Genomic DNA, 15,578 nt, shown 5'->3' with positions numbered 1-15,578 from the left:
AAATGTTTTAGTTTCTAAATTTTTTACACTGTGGAAGCTTTTGACATATATGGCAACTCCTCCTCTCATCATATTATCCCTACTTACATGTGCAGCTAATTTGTACCCATTGATGCTAACCTTTTGCATATCAGTGACAATGTGATGCTCAGACAGGCATAGTACATCTATTACATTCTCAGTTTCTATATCTTCTAAACAAAGCAGAAGCTGATCAATTTTATTCTTCAATCCCCCAATATTTTGATGAAATATACTAACATTATTTTTCACTTTACTTTTCTGAGTATCTTGAACTTTTTTAACATCTTTAGTACTTGCCTGGCTGAGTTTCCCACTGGACACTGATCTTATACTAAAAAAGAGTTTCCACCATGAGATGTAGTTCCTCCCCCCTTTAAATTTCCTGCTATCAGCTGCTTATCCTCACGATCCCTATGTGGGCAATATGCAGGGGTTGTAGTACATTTCTAGAGTCATAATTTAGAGATCGTTCATGAAACTTTGTTAGTAGACTTCCTCGGAACAGTTTATGTCTGCCTTCAAGTCTGCCTTCAAGTCTGCCATTTCAGCTTCTTCAGTACCTCTGTGACACTTTCTCACGGATCAAACAAACCTGTGACCATTCGCGTATTTACGAAAGCTTTTAATATGGTCTCTGATCCATGTCACTTTCTCCTCAGAGATCTTGCTAGGATGAGATATTCGTCCCCTTTTGTCATTTTCAGGTATTCTAGAGACTTTTTTTAATTCGTAGTGTATAATAAATTCTTTTTTGCTAACTTGGATCACACACAGTGAGAAATTTTTACAAACTCTTTTATCACATAATACGAACTGTCTTGTCACACTTTTGTTGTTAGGTGCCTGAATAGAACACCTTTTCTTACATCATTTGGGTACTATAGTTTTTTAACATTACATAACCAAGTCATTTGCGAGTCCAATGAAGATAACTGGTAATACATGTTATGCGTCATTTTCTGATTTTGAGCAGTAACTTACTCACTGCATTTATGGTGGCAGTTATATTCAACAGGCATGAATACATTTGCTGGCACAGTGTTACAATTTATGTTGGTGTATTCCTGACCTGTTGTTATTTTGGATTTTCTTTTTATTCTTCTACTCCATCCATATTTCTTAGCCGTATTCTTCCTCTAATATGTTAATCAGTCTCTTCATTGTCAACATCTTCTCCTAAATTACCTATCACACTAGAAGAAGACTGGCCAATCTCTTGAGAAATATCTGGAAGTAATAAAATCTCTGATAAAAATCAAATGCCAAGATCTCCACGGTAGGAAGGTAAAATGCAAGTTACTAAATCAGAGAGATGGTCAAATCTCCAGCAAATCTAATGGCAATCATTCCAAATTCCACTATATTATAACCACTCTTCATAGATATACACACCTCTATAGCCTATCACATGGTCTGTGGGCTGGTAGGGTGAATGATTGCTGGAAAAATCCACATTACTTTCGTAACTGCTCAATGAATTTTGTAATGTTAATGTATTTTCATCTCTATTTGTATTGTCCATTTCACTGACACACTATTCTAACTTGGAAAATGTACATACAAACAGCAAGAACATTACACTTGTACGCAACAAAGAGAATATAATGCGCAGCAAAGAGGAAAGAGAATATAAACACAGTCAAAAATGAAAAAATAACTGGAATGGGACAGCTGAGTTCTATACAGTCAACATCATCTTTTGTTACCAGTTGAAAAATTACTCTGCAGTCAGTTGTATGCAATATTTATACAATCATTGTTATAAAAAATAAGCAACTATTTTGACTTAATATATTACACAAACTCCAAACTTTAACTCACAATCATAATATTATTTTGCACTTGGATCAATTCCGCTTTCGCACTGAATGAGAGCCATAACTTGGAGCCAAAATGATCCACATGTTGTTTTTCACATGGAGAGTACGGCAAAACAAGATCAATTCTAATTTCGGAGATAAGACATTAATACAGAAGATGGTGATTTTTGCATTTAGATCAAAGTGACAGAAAAATTTATATTTCCTCCCATGCATCCATCCAAAAAGCTTTAATAAAGGAAAAACATGATTTGGATCAGTAATTTGGTGTGGATCTACTGCCCCCAAATGTCTGAGTAACAGAAACTATTTCATATATAATTTTGGCTTGTGCAATCACCTCTAGAAGCTATATGTAATCTGGGAGGGAAGGGGAAGTAATTGGAGATGTGACTCATTGTGTTCTTATTTTCTACAAAAATCTCAGCTTAAAACTGTCAGTTTTTGTTTAGAATAAAAATACCTATTCTCAAATGTGAAAGAATTACCAGAATTAAAGGTGGTGCCGCTTCAAAAGTAGCATGACAAGAACTAGACAACACAGAAACAACTGTCAGTTGAAAGAACATAAAGCTCAGACAAATGTGTGGTTCCTGAAGAGGGGCAGCAGACTTTTCAGTAGTTGCAGGGGCAGCAGTCTGGATGATAGACCAATCAGACCTAGTAAAAATTAACCAAAATGGCATTGTTGTGCTGGTACTGCAAACGGCTGTAAGCAAGGCAAAACTACAGCCATAATTTTTCCCGAGGGCATGCAGCTTTACTGTATGGTTAAATGATGATGGTGTCCTCTTGAGTAAAATATTCCAGAGGTAAAATACTCCCCCATTCGGATTTCCAGGCGGGGACTACGCAGGACGATGTCGTTATCAGAAGAAATGGATTGGAGTGTGGAATGTTGATCCTTTAATCGAGCAGCTGGGTTATAAAATTTAAAAAGAGAAATGGACAGGTTAAAGTTAGATATAGTGGGAATTAGTGAAGTTCGGTGGCAGGAGGAACAAGACTTCTGGTCAGATGAATATAGGGTTATAGGCTAAATACAAAATAAAATAGGGGTAATGCAGGAGTAGGTTTAATACTGAATAAAACAATAGGAGTGCGGATAAGCTACTGTGAACAGCATAGTGAACACATTATTGTAGCCAAGATAGATTCCAAGCCCATGCCTACCACAGTAGTACAAGTTCATATGCTAACTAGCTTCGCAGATGGTGAAGAGATTGAAGAAGTGTATGATGCAATAAAAGAAATTACTCAGATAATTAAAGGAGACAAAAATTTAAGTGTCATGGGTATCCGGAATTCGACAGTATGAAAAGGCAGAGAAGGAAAAGTAGTAAGTGAAAATGAAATGGGGGCAAGGAATGAAAGAGGAAGCCGCCTGGCAGAATTTTTCATGCTGCATAACGTAACCATAGCTGACACTTGGTTTAAGAATCATGAAAGAAGGTTGTATACATGGAAGAGGCCTGGAGACACGGGAAAATTCAGATAGGTTATATAATAGTAAGACAGAGATTTAGGAACCAAGTTTTAAATTGTAAGACATTTCCAGGGGCAGATGTGGATTCTGACCACAATTTATTGGTTATGACCTGTAGATTAAAACTGAAGAAACTGCAAAAAAGGTGGGAATTTAAGGAGATGAGACCTGGATAAACTGACTAAATCAGAGGTTGTACAGAGTTTCAGGGAGATAGATGCTGCCTACAGAAAAATTAAAGAGACCTTTGGAGAAAAGAGAATATCAAAAGTTCATATGGAAAACCAGTCCTAAGCAAAGACGGGAAAGCAGAAAGATGGAGGGAGAGAGGGGTCTATCCAAGGACGATGTACTTAAGGGCAATATTATGGATATTGAAGAGGACATCGACGAAGATGAGATGGGAGATATGATACTGTGTGAAGAACTTGGCAGAGCACTGGAAGACCTAAGTCAAAAAAAGGCACCAGGAACAGACAACATTCCATTAGTGGTACTGATAGCCTTGGGAGAGCCAGCCATGACAAAACTCTGCCATCTGGTGAGCAAGATGTATGAGACAGGCGAAATATCCTCAGACTTCAAGAACAATATAATAATTCCAATTAAAAAGAAAGCAGCTGTTGACAGGTGTGAAAATTACTGAACTATCAGTTTAATAAGTCATGGCTGGAAAATACTAACACGAATTCTTTACAGACGAATGGAAAAACCGGTAGAAGCCAAACTTGGGGGAGATCAGTTTGGATTCTGTAGAAATGCTGGAACACACGAGGCAATACTAACACTATGACTTACCTTAGAAGATGGATTATGGAAAGACAAACCTACATTTCTAGCATTTGTAGACTTAGAGCAAGCTTTTGACAATGTTGGCTGGAATACTCTCTTTAGAATTCTGAAGGTGGCAGGGGTAAAATACAGGGAGCGCTATTTACAATTTGTACAGAAACCAGATGGCAGTTACAAGACTCGAGGGGCATGAAAGGGAAGCAGTGGTTGGGAAGGGAGTGAGACAGGGTTGTAGCCTATCCCCCATGTTATTCACTCTGTATATTGAGCAACCAGTAAAGGAAACAACAGAAAAATTCAGAGTAGGAATTAGAATCCATGGAGAAGAAATAAAAACTTTGAGGTTCACCGACAACATTGTAATTCTGTCAGAGACAGCAAAGCACTTGGAAGAGCAGCTGAATGGAATGGACAGTGTCTTGAAAGGAGGATATAAGATGAACATCAACAAAAGCAAAATGAGGTTAATGGAATGTAGTCAAATGAAGTCAGGTGCTGCTGAGGGAATTGGATTAGGAAATGAGACACTTAAAGTAGTAAAGGAGTTTTGCTATTTGGGGAGCAAAATAACTGATGATGGTCAAAGTAGAGAGGATATAAAATGTAGACTGGCAATGGCAAGGAAAGCGTTTCTGAAGAAGATAAATTTGTTAACATCAATATAGATTTAAGTGTCAGGAAGTCTTGCTTTCGAAATGTGGTGCTACAGAAGAATGCAGAAGATTAGATGGATAGATCACATAACTAATGAGGAGGTACTGAATATAATTGGGAAGAAGTGGAAATTGTGGCATAACCTGACTAAAAGAAGGGACTGGTTGGCAGGACATGTTCCGAGGCACCAAGATATCACCAACTTAGTATTGGAGGGAATTGTGGAGGGTAAAAATCGTAGAGGTAGACCAAGAGATGAATACACTTAGCAAATTCAGGACGTTGGTTGCAGTAGTTACTCGGAGATGAAGAAGCTAGCATAGGATAGAGTAGCATGGAAAGCTGCATCAAGCCAGTCTCAGGACTGAAGACCACAACAACAACAACAACAATAACAACAAAGCTCAAAATTAGTATTAGAAAAAGAGATATTAAAGCAAATGGTTTCAGAATAAAAATGTATTAATCCTTTTACATTTGTTTATTTTATTTTCATTTAATTACAATGGAGAACTGAAATAATTTAAAAAAACTGTCTCTTGAGCACGGTGTCCATTGACATACACATACTTTTAATAATCCTGCTGGCTGTCTCCTTGTCAGTGTCAATAAAGTCTCCAATGGACAGAAAGAAATCGCCAGAGGCAAAGTACCTGAATGTTAGTAGTAGCTGGTTCATTGGTGGAACAGAGGCATTTCTGAAAGAAATAAAAGAATTACATGAGATAATTTGTGTGACAATTAAACAGACATTTAAAAACGTAACTTTTCAGCCACTCCTTCCACTGTTTTCATTTTGTTGATTCAATAACTAAAGATACATGTTAGGTGAATGAAAAGTACTATGCTCTTATAACATGCAGATAACTATTATTTTATGATAAATACAGATGTTGTTATATGATGATAACACTAATACACTAACTGAAAAACACAATAGCTGTATTCTATAGCCATTTTTAAACAAAAAACAGTACTGACTTTACGGTTAATGTTAATGTCGTAGATGGGAGACAATTTTGTTTCTCAGAACCGTTAATGGGCTTGTGGTCTTAATATTTTCATGAAAATATGGATGTTGTTGTTCTAATTGGGAATAAGAGTGAACATTTTTCTTTTTCTTTTATGGATGTAATGTGGCTGAGTGAATTCAGGGACATTAGTGGAATTGTGGTTTATTCCTCTAATGACAATCTATTTGATTTGCATGCAGGAGACATGTCAAAATTGTTTAATACATTTAAAATGATTTTTACACAAATAATAATACTAAAATAAAGAACATCATTCACATGATACTTCTTACGATATGTAACACTTTGAGTCTGGCTCACATTTCCAGTTCATCCCATGAATTCATCCACTGAGTAACAACATTTCAGTCTCAACACCTCATGTAGCTTTTTTTAAGTAGACTTAAATTCATCTGCATTAACTTGTCCCTTTTTAATATATTATAAATTTTCATTCCCATATATTGAGATCCCTGTGCATACAATTTGAGGTGGTGGGAAGCATAAAATTTTCTTTCTTTCTTGTGTTATGTGAATAAACAAAATGGTTTCCTGTGATTATGTAGGCTTTCCTGGCGTAATAAGTCTTGAAAGTCTCTTCGGGTTTGCTGCCGGATCCTAAAATCAACTTGACCCGATATTTCGGCAATCCAACTGGTCGCCATCTTCAGGAAAATGCTGCTTCTGCTGATGAGTCCCACTGAGAACTGACGCCAGGCTGCAAATCGACATCCTATATAGGCCACCGTTCAGTACACGGCGCATGCGCCGCCCATCACGGTTTCTGCCTTCCTAGACATGGAGGTGGCGTCACCCTTAGTGAAACACTGCTGGCAACGATATATCGCAATCAAGGCCACACCGAAGAACGTTCAGTTTTGATGCGAGATAATACAGGATTCCATGTCTTGCTAAGAGGAAACCCATTGTCTCTGTTGATTAAATTATCAGTCAACCTAATTTCAATCGCCTCTTTATAGACACTGTTCCAAAAACCGGAAATGTTGGCAACAACCACAGTTTCACCAAATTTCATACTGTGTCCCTCATTTAGGCAGTGTTCTGCTACTGCCGATTTTTCCGGCTGTTGTAGTCTCGTATGACGGCGATGTTCCACACACCTGTCATGCACTGTGCAAATCGAACAGCCAATGTAAGCTTTCCCACATTGACACGGAATTTTGTACACACCGGGTTTCCTAAGCCCCAAATCATCTTTCACATAGCCGAGCAGAGCCCTAATCTTAGAAGGTAGACAGAACACACTCTTAATGTTAAAATTCCTTAAAATTCGTCCAATCTTAAACGATAAGCCTCCAGCATAAGGAAGAAAGGCCACAGATCGATGTTCCTTTTCATACACTTCCGGAGATGGTCCAAACTCCATAGCCCGACGAATCTGCTTCTCAGTGTATCCATTTTCCTTAAAAACAGCCATCAAATGCTCAAGTTCTTGGGTTAAGCTGTCTGCGTCGGAAATGGCATATGCTCTCCGTACCAAAGTCCTAAGGATGCCACTGCATTGGTGTGGTGGATGACAACTCTTAGAAAGCAGATACCAATATGTGTGTGTCGGCTTTCAGTGAACACTGTGTCCCAAATTCCATCTGGTTTTTTATAAACCATAACGTCTAAAAATGGAAGCATCCCATCATTTTCAACCTCCATAGTAAATTTGATATGGGGATGAAGACAGTTGAAGTGGTCAAAAAATCTGTTAAGAGCATCACGTCCATGCGGCCAGACAAAGAAGGTATCATCCACGTTCTTTGGTGCGGCCTTGATTGCGATATATCGTTGCCAGCAGTGTTTCACTAAGGGTGTCGCCACATCCCTGTCTAGGAAGGCAGAAACCGTGACGGGCGGTGCACGCGCCGTGTAGGTACTCAATGTGTGCCAGCCAGCTCAAATATTTATCCAGATTTAATCCTAAGAATTTAACTGAGGCAGCTATCTTGGCTGTCATGGATACTCTTAATCCATTTACATTTTGACCGTTTGGTTTTGAATTGTATCATGTGAGCCTTAGATATGTTAAATTCAACCCATTTAGCTGGGACCAAGTTTCTAAGTTGCTGAGGGTACTGATCACAAATTTGTGCATTTTTTCTGAATCCTGATGTGCATACATACATAGATTAATCCTTGTTCCATAGATCATGAATACGACAGTTCGTAATGATGTGGAACATGTCACTTTAACCCAAGTTTTCTTTACAGTTTTTTTTAGTTACTACTTCATGTCTAGGAACTCATCTATTGAGTAGAACGAGTTGTCATTTATATTTTTCTTTTAATTTGCTTTTAAATGTTGGTTGGCTATCTGTCAGACTTTTAATACTATTTGGCAAATGACCAAAGATTTTTGTGGCAGCATAATTCACCCCTTTTCATGCCAAAGTGAGATTTAATCCAGAATAGTGGAGATCGTCCTTTCTTCTAGTGTTGTAGCTATGCACTTCACTGTTATTTTTGAATTGGGGTCGGTTATTAATGACAAATTTCACAAGTGAATATACATATTGCAAAGGTACTGTGAATATCCCGAGTTCCTTAAATAAATGTCTGCAAGGTGATCTTGGGTGGGCTCCAACTATTAGTCTGATTACACGCTTTTGTGCAATGAATAATTTCTCCCTTAATGATGAATTGCCCTAAAATATGATGGCATATGAAAGCAGTGAATGAAAATAGTCATAGTAGGCTAATTTACTGACATGCTTATCACCAAAATTTGCAGTAACCCTAATAGCACAAGAAGCTGAACCGTTTTAGCAGATCATCAATGTGTTTCTACCAATCCAATTTCTCATCAGTTTGCACACCCAGAAATTTTGAGCATTCTCCCTTAGCAACAGACTTATGTTCATAGTCTATATTTATCAATGGTGTTATGCCATTTACTATACAGAATTGTACAAACTGTGTTTTCTCAAAATTTAGTGACAGTCCATTTGTAGAGAACTACTTAATAATTTTCTGAAAGACATTATTGCAATTTGCTCAGCTGATTCTTGATTGTTTGGTGTGATTACTATACTTGTATCACCAGCAAAAAGAACTAGCAGTGTATCTTCATGAATATAGAGTGGCAAGTTGTTAATATATATTAAGAACAATAAAGTATCCAAGACTGAACCCTGTGGAACACAATTCTTGATACCTCCCCAGTTAGAGGACTCTGCTGGTTAATTTTAACCTTCTGCACTCTTCCATTTAAATATGAATTAAACCATTTGTGCAGTGTCCCACTCATAGCACAATACTTAAGTTTATCTAGAAGAATTTTACGATTCACACAATCAAAAGCCTTTGAGAGATCCCAAAATATCCCAATGGGTGATGTTCAGCTATTCAGTGCATTTAATATTTGATCAGTGAAAGCATATATAGCATTTTCTGTTGAAAAGCCTTTCTGAAAACGAAACTGACATTTTGTTAGTACTTCATTTTTACAAACATGTGATGCTACTCTTGAATACATTACTTGTTCAACTAACGCAGAAAAATCATCTGTGAGCAGAACTGATGGGAAGCTGATATTTAATGGTATGTAATTAACACAGAAGAGAAACATGACTGGGCCTAATATGGAGCCTTGTGGAACACCCTGAGCTATTTTTTTTTCTAGTCAGAATAATAAGTTACTCCATTTAAAGAAATGCTTCTCTTTGCTTTCTTTTTTATAAGGAGGATTTAAGCCATTGCAGGGCACTGCCCCCAATGTTTTCAAGTTTGTGAAAAAGCAGTGGATGACTTCCACAATCAAAAATCTTTGTGAGGTCATAGAAAATGCCTGCCACACTATAGCTATTGTCCAATGATGTACTTATTTTGTCAATGAAACTGTTCACTGCCTCTATAGTGTTTTTCCCCTTCTTTAAAACCAAATTCATTGTTCAGAATAAGAATATTTTGCGATGAAGTTTTGAATTTGGGCAACAGCAACTTTATCAAATATTGTAGATATGACTGGTAGAACTGATTTCTCATGACCTCTCCCGACACCTTTAGAAAAGTGCTTTGACTTCAGCACATATCTCTGGGAAACAGCCCTTTTCAGAACATTGATTTATTGTTTGAGCTTCTGAATTTGAAATTTTGTTCTGTACTGCTTTAACAACTTTAGTGAATATTCCATCCCAACTTGCAGAGTTTTTATTTTTGAATGCTTCATAGAGACTTTTAAATGTTTTGTAAGGCATTCAGAGTTTTATTAATGCCAGAGAGGTTTACTTTGTTGTAATTATCTGTTACATTTACATCAGACTTTGCTACATTTATAAAGAATTCAGTGAAGCACTGTAGTACTTGAGTTGCACTTGCAACAGTGTTTGCTTCAATATTAATTTAGATTTAACTCAGATTTAATGACTGATCACACAGCTGTTGTCTTATTTTTATGGTTTAAAATTAGGCTGTTATTTTCCAACTATTTTCCTGTCTGGACAATTCTTTCAAATATACTTTTACAGTGTGCTTTAATTTGTCCCTTTACTGTTGTAGGGTCTGGGTGGAAATATTTCGTTGAAGACACCAAGAAAATTATTTAGGAATTTTTAAAAGTTTTCATCACTTGAGTTACAATGATCAAAAGGCCGTTTCTTTTCTCTTTTAGCTTACACTAAGAGACAGAAGTCACGGGATATCTCCTAGTATTGTGTCGGACATCCTCTGGCGGGTGTAGTGCAGCAGCTCAATGTGGCACGGATTCAACAAGTTGTTGGAAGTCTCCTGCAGAAATACTGACCAATGGTGCCTCTATAGCCATCCACAATTGGGAAAGTGTTGCCAGGGCAGCGTTTTGTGCACGAACTGACCTTTCAATTACATCCCATAAATGTTCGATGGGATTCCTGTCGGGCAGTATAGGTGGCCAAATAATTCACTCGAACTGTCAAGAATGTTCTCCAAACCGGTCGGACACAATTGTGGCCTGGTGACACGGCCTATTGTCATCGATAAAAGTGAAGTACGTGAACGGTTGCAAATTGTCTCCAAGTAGCCACACACAACCATTTCCAGTGGACACAGTCCATTCCACATAAACACATCCAACACCACTATGGAGCCGCCACCAGCTTGCATGGTGCTCTGTTGACAAATTGGGTCTGTGACTTCATGGGGTTTAAGCTACACTCGACTCCTACGTCAGTTCTTATCACCTGAAATTGGGACTCGTCTGACCAGACTACGGTTTTCCAGTCATCTACAGTCCAACCGATACCAATAGGGTCACAACTGAAGAAGAGTTGGTGTGGTGCTTTTAGCAGAGGCACTCGTGTCGGTCGTCTGCTCCCACAGTCCATTAATGGCAAATTTCACTGCACTGTCCTAAAGGATACGTTTGTCATACGTCCCATGTCGATTTCTCCATTATTTCGTGCAGTGTTGCTCGTATATTAACACAACTCTACGCAAATACTGGTGCACTCGGTCATTAAGTGTATGCCGTCGACCACTGCACTCTGCGTTTTGAGACGTAATACCTGAAATTTGGTATTCTCAGCATGTTCTTGACACTGTGGATCTCAGAACATTGAATTCTGTAAAGATTTCGGAAATGGAAAGTCCCACGTGTCTAGCTCTAACTACCATTCCACATTCAAAGCCTTTTAATTCCCACTGTGTAGCCATAATCACGTCGGAAACCTATTTACGTGAATCACCTGAGTACAAATGACAGCTCTGCCAGTGCACTGCCCTTTTATACATCATGTGCATGATACTCCTGCCAACTATATATGTGCATATCACTATCCCATGACTTTTTTTACCTCAGTGTATCACTAAATTAGCAAGTTTTCTTTACTGAAGTTCCTTCTCATATGGGTTTTCACACTTGAAATATTCGTCTGTCTGTGTCAGCTCATCAATAATGTACAATGATCTGAAATACTTAAAACTAGACAAAATCAAACAATGGAAAATCCAGGCTGGAATAATGACAATATTATGAAAAGTATTTAGACAACACACACACACACACACACACACACACACACACACACACACACATGCACAACAACAGGCTCTGCCTGCTGAGGTCAGAGAGAGAGAGAGAGAGAGAGAGAGAGAGAGAGAGAGAGAGGAGTTGTCTAATTCCGAAAAGGCCTTTTTTGGCTGAAAGCTTACTTGTTGACAGCCTGTCTGTTGTACCTATCTGCAACTCAGCATCTCCACTATATGGTGTGTAGCAACTATCCTTTTCATAATATTGTAATTAAATCTACACAAAATTTACAGAGACCTTCATATATATAATTAGTTAAAACATTGTCAATACAGGTTACTCACTGGCTATTGCCTCCAGTAGATTCAAAGAAATTCAGTCTTGAAACATAGCTACAGGGTGGGGCAAATAAAACTGGTCTGGAGAACAGAGTTCCTGGGTACAAAAAACCAGAAGAGGAAAGGAAATACAGTACTAACCTGATTACAGCAGATGTTGAAATTAACCACTTTTGGGCCTGATCAGCACGTTATTGGTGGATCGAAGCTAGACTGCTGAAATTGCTACAGTCTGATCCGTAATGTTCTGCTGCAATTCTTGAAGGCTAAGAGGGTTGTTGCAATATGCCTTAGACTTGAGGGCTCCCCACACAAAGTAATCACACACAGACAGAACAGATAACCTGAGTGGTCAGTTAGGGCTGCGGCCAGACTGATCTCTGCTAACATCGCTGTCAGGCATGAAGGTTCTGTAAATGTGCTCCAATGTTTGGCCGGCTGTATGGGTAGTTGCTCCAATCTGTTGGAAGTAGCTGTAGATCTTTTCCTTCTCCGTTAATGCTGCCACAAATTCCGATCGAATCCACTCAGATGGGATACTTTTATTTGCCACACCGTGTACTATCACATGTGATATCAATACTAAAATCAGCAGCTATTAGATTTCTTTCTTTCTTTCTCTACGAAGGTCTTCTAGCATAATTTGAAACTTAGACAACAATAGTTCTGTTGTTGACCTCCTGGGGATTCTATATATTGAGATTATTATAAGAGGTACTGAAGACAATTTCTGGTTTCATAATTTATATCACTATGCAGAAGTATACATGAGCCTCCATGTGACCTGTTTCTTCTGCAGAACTACTTGCTAACCTGTAATTCCCTGCTTTACTTAAAATTTTAATTGTGTCCTCAGGAAACCAGTGCTCTTTTTAATAACAAAAACTATAGTATTTGCAAATTTCCAATTCATCTATTTTGGAGTTTTTGTTATTTGAAGCATATATTTACACCATTTGTATTCCAGGGCATAACATACTTACCTTGACTGTTTCTCAAAGGCTTTAGCACGTTTCTTTCAAGATAATGGCTTAGCTTGGTCCCTCGTATTTCTTCATAAGATTTTTCCAATCACTACTTATCAGTTCCCTAATTTTTAGATGGCAAGTATCTGTGAACATCTTACTAAATATTTTTATCTTAACTTACTCAGATACAGAGCATCCTTGGCAAGACACTTTGCACTTAGGGCTTTGTTGGGATCAATGAAAATGACTCCTAGTTTACTGCATTGTTCTTTTATTGCCATTTATTCTCTACACATAACTGTCACTCACAAATCTCCTGGACACAGCACCATTGATTATTATTCTGGAAGTCGAGTAGAGGCTTCTGGCCATTCAAATAAGGTTCCTTGTGTGGTTTTTGATTTATTCTTCATTGCTGCTTCGAAGGGAATTCATTCCCACATGGATAAAAACACCTTTTGGATTCCTTTAACACTTATCTGCTGCTCTTTCTATTGAGTTTAAGATGTTGTAATGTACAATTAAACTTTTTGTTACATTAAAAATAATAAAGTTGTTGTATAATATTAATATGAATTCAAAAAGCACCCAAGACTGGTGTGGTTTTGCAATTTTATTACGTTTATTTTGGCACTGTTTGTTAAGTAAAATTAAGTAGTTCTTTCTAATACTGCAGCAGTTGTAACACAAGTCAGAAAAACAAGATATTTTGTCATGAATTAGCATTGTTATGCACCTAGTTTCTCCAGTAACATAGTGTTCCCACACCCTCCATCCAACAGTTTCTTCTCTCCCACTCCCTTTGTGTGCTGCCCTCTGCCGACGCACCTGTCTGTCTTTCGCCTTTTTGCTTTATTTTTCCCCACAGCCTCCAGACGATGTGCCTATTGGCAGTATAGTTCCTACACACTCCATAAGACAGTGCTTCCCTCTCTCCCCAACCATACATTTCTATCCCTTCCCCTTCCCTGCCCCCTCCGGATAGCCACTTTCATCCCATGTGACAGTTGCATTCTGGTCCGAGCCGCCCGAGTTGGAGGTCGTGTGTGTATTTGGTGTGCTTGTTTGCGCGAATGAATGGTGTGTGTGTTTCTCTTTCTTTTTCTGATAAAGACTGTGGCTCAAAGTTAATTGTAAGTGGTAAGTAGCAATCTGTATTTTCCTTATATTGCTGTCATCCAACCTGGAGTTTCCATCGTTCAAAAATTATAAAGAAACAAAACAAAAATTAGAATAAAAAAGGTAAGTCCGTCATTCACAACAGGGGATGTAACTACAGCACATGGTAGTCCATCATTGCTGGTCTCTAGCTTCATCTTCCAGCTCTATTGGCTCCATTTGTTTAAGGACTGGTAGTACTCAACCCTGCCATCACATCTTTGGATAACCCCTTGGATATTTTCCATAAAGTTGAGAATGGAGGACTTGATTAGGGAAGGATTCATCAGCTTGAAAAACGTGGGCAAACCACCACAACCTTTTCTGCCCTAATATTTGGCCAATGTGTGGTTCTGCAAACCGCATATTTCTTTGTTCCAATTTACATTCCACGGTATTGTAGATGGGTCCATAGATCTTTCAAAGTGTCTTTCTCTCAGAGGCATAGACTGCTTCTTCAGTTGTTGCTGTCGCCCAGGTTTCACAACCACATACAAGTATCAGCCACACTAGTGTCATATGCAGCTGAATCTTATTCTTCTTATATTACATGTGACTTGAATAAACTGTTAAGATGAAAGAACATACAATTAGCGTTAATTATTTATTGATGCACTTATTTCATCACTTCACTTTTACTAGTCAGTACGGACCCAAGGTAATTGAATTCATTCAGAGATATGCCCACCAACAACAATGTAAGGAAGGAGAGCCAGACAACATCATATGATGAGACATTTTATCATCACAAACCACAAGCCCAATTTTCTTCACGCTGTGGAGAAATTGGGGAGTATCAGTGATAATTCCTCCAGGGTGTTGCCAAGGACCGCAACATCGCTGGCAAATGCCGGGATGGTGTCTGCTCCCACCTTTTCAATTTATTTGATGTGTCAGGTGTGGCAGTCTACTTTTTACAAGACCAAGACCAAGTGAATGCGTTTGGTGCCAATTGTTCTCGTCTCAATCGATTGTGAATATTGAATGATGGCGATAGCTGGTTGCCTAACTGTACTTGGTAAGTTGATTGAGTGTACCAAACTGCAATTTGTTGGATGCGTTTCATTAAGAAGTGAAATTCTTCTAATGTTCTCCACTCCATGGAGTGGTCAATGCTGTCAGAAGCTCAAAAAGTTTTTTTAGGCATTCACAAATGTTCGATATGTGCCCCTTTAGTGATTCGGCAGACATCAAGCAGATAATCAAGTTCCTCCCACACTCGGCTGACTGAACTTGTAAAATTTTCCTATCAGCTGCCTCAAGGTAAATATGTGACCAAGAGTCAACCATCCAGTGACAAAGCCTCATTGATGGGGGCCTACATCTGCTTCAGGCAATAGTTTAGCAGCAGTGTTTTAAAGAGTTTATAAGC

The 15,578-nt window shown here is 38.3% G+C and overlaps 1 protein-coding gene across 3 annotated transcripts in view; it reads right to left on the bottom strand.

Annotated features, from left to right (window-relative positions):
• Window positions 1-853: 853 nt before the first annotated feature.
• The window catches only part of LOC126106578 (CWF19-like protein 2), a 217,646-nt gene continuing 202,921 nt past the window's right edge, over window positions 854-15,578 (bottom strand). The window contains exons 15-16 of one of the 3 annotated variants that reach the window (XR_007523368.1): window positions 5,347-5,474; window positions 854-1,251 (exon numbers count right to left, since the gene is read on the bottom strand). The gene's annotated coding sequence lies outside the window, so the exon portion shown is untranslated. Of the gene's footprint in view, window positions 1,252-5,262; window positions 5,475-15,578 lie in introns of those variants that run through there. The other 2 variants (XR_007523369.1, XM_049912921.1) reach the window with 2 other exon arrangements.

This window comes from Schistocerca cancellata, chromosome 10 (assembly GCF_023864275.1).
Source record: "Schistocerca cancellata isolate TAMUIC-IGC-003103 chromosome 10, iqSchCanc2.1, whole genome shotgun sequence".
Taxonomy (NCBI): Eukaryota; Metazoa; Arthropoda; class Insecta; order Orthoptera; family Acrididae; genus Schistocerca; species Schistocerca cancellata.
Note: the sequence above shows the minus strand (reverse complement) of the source record. Positions and strands in the feature narration are given on the sequence as shown.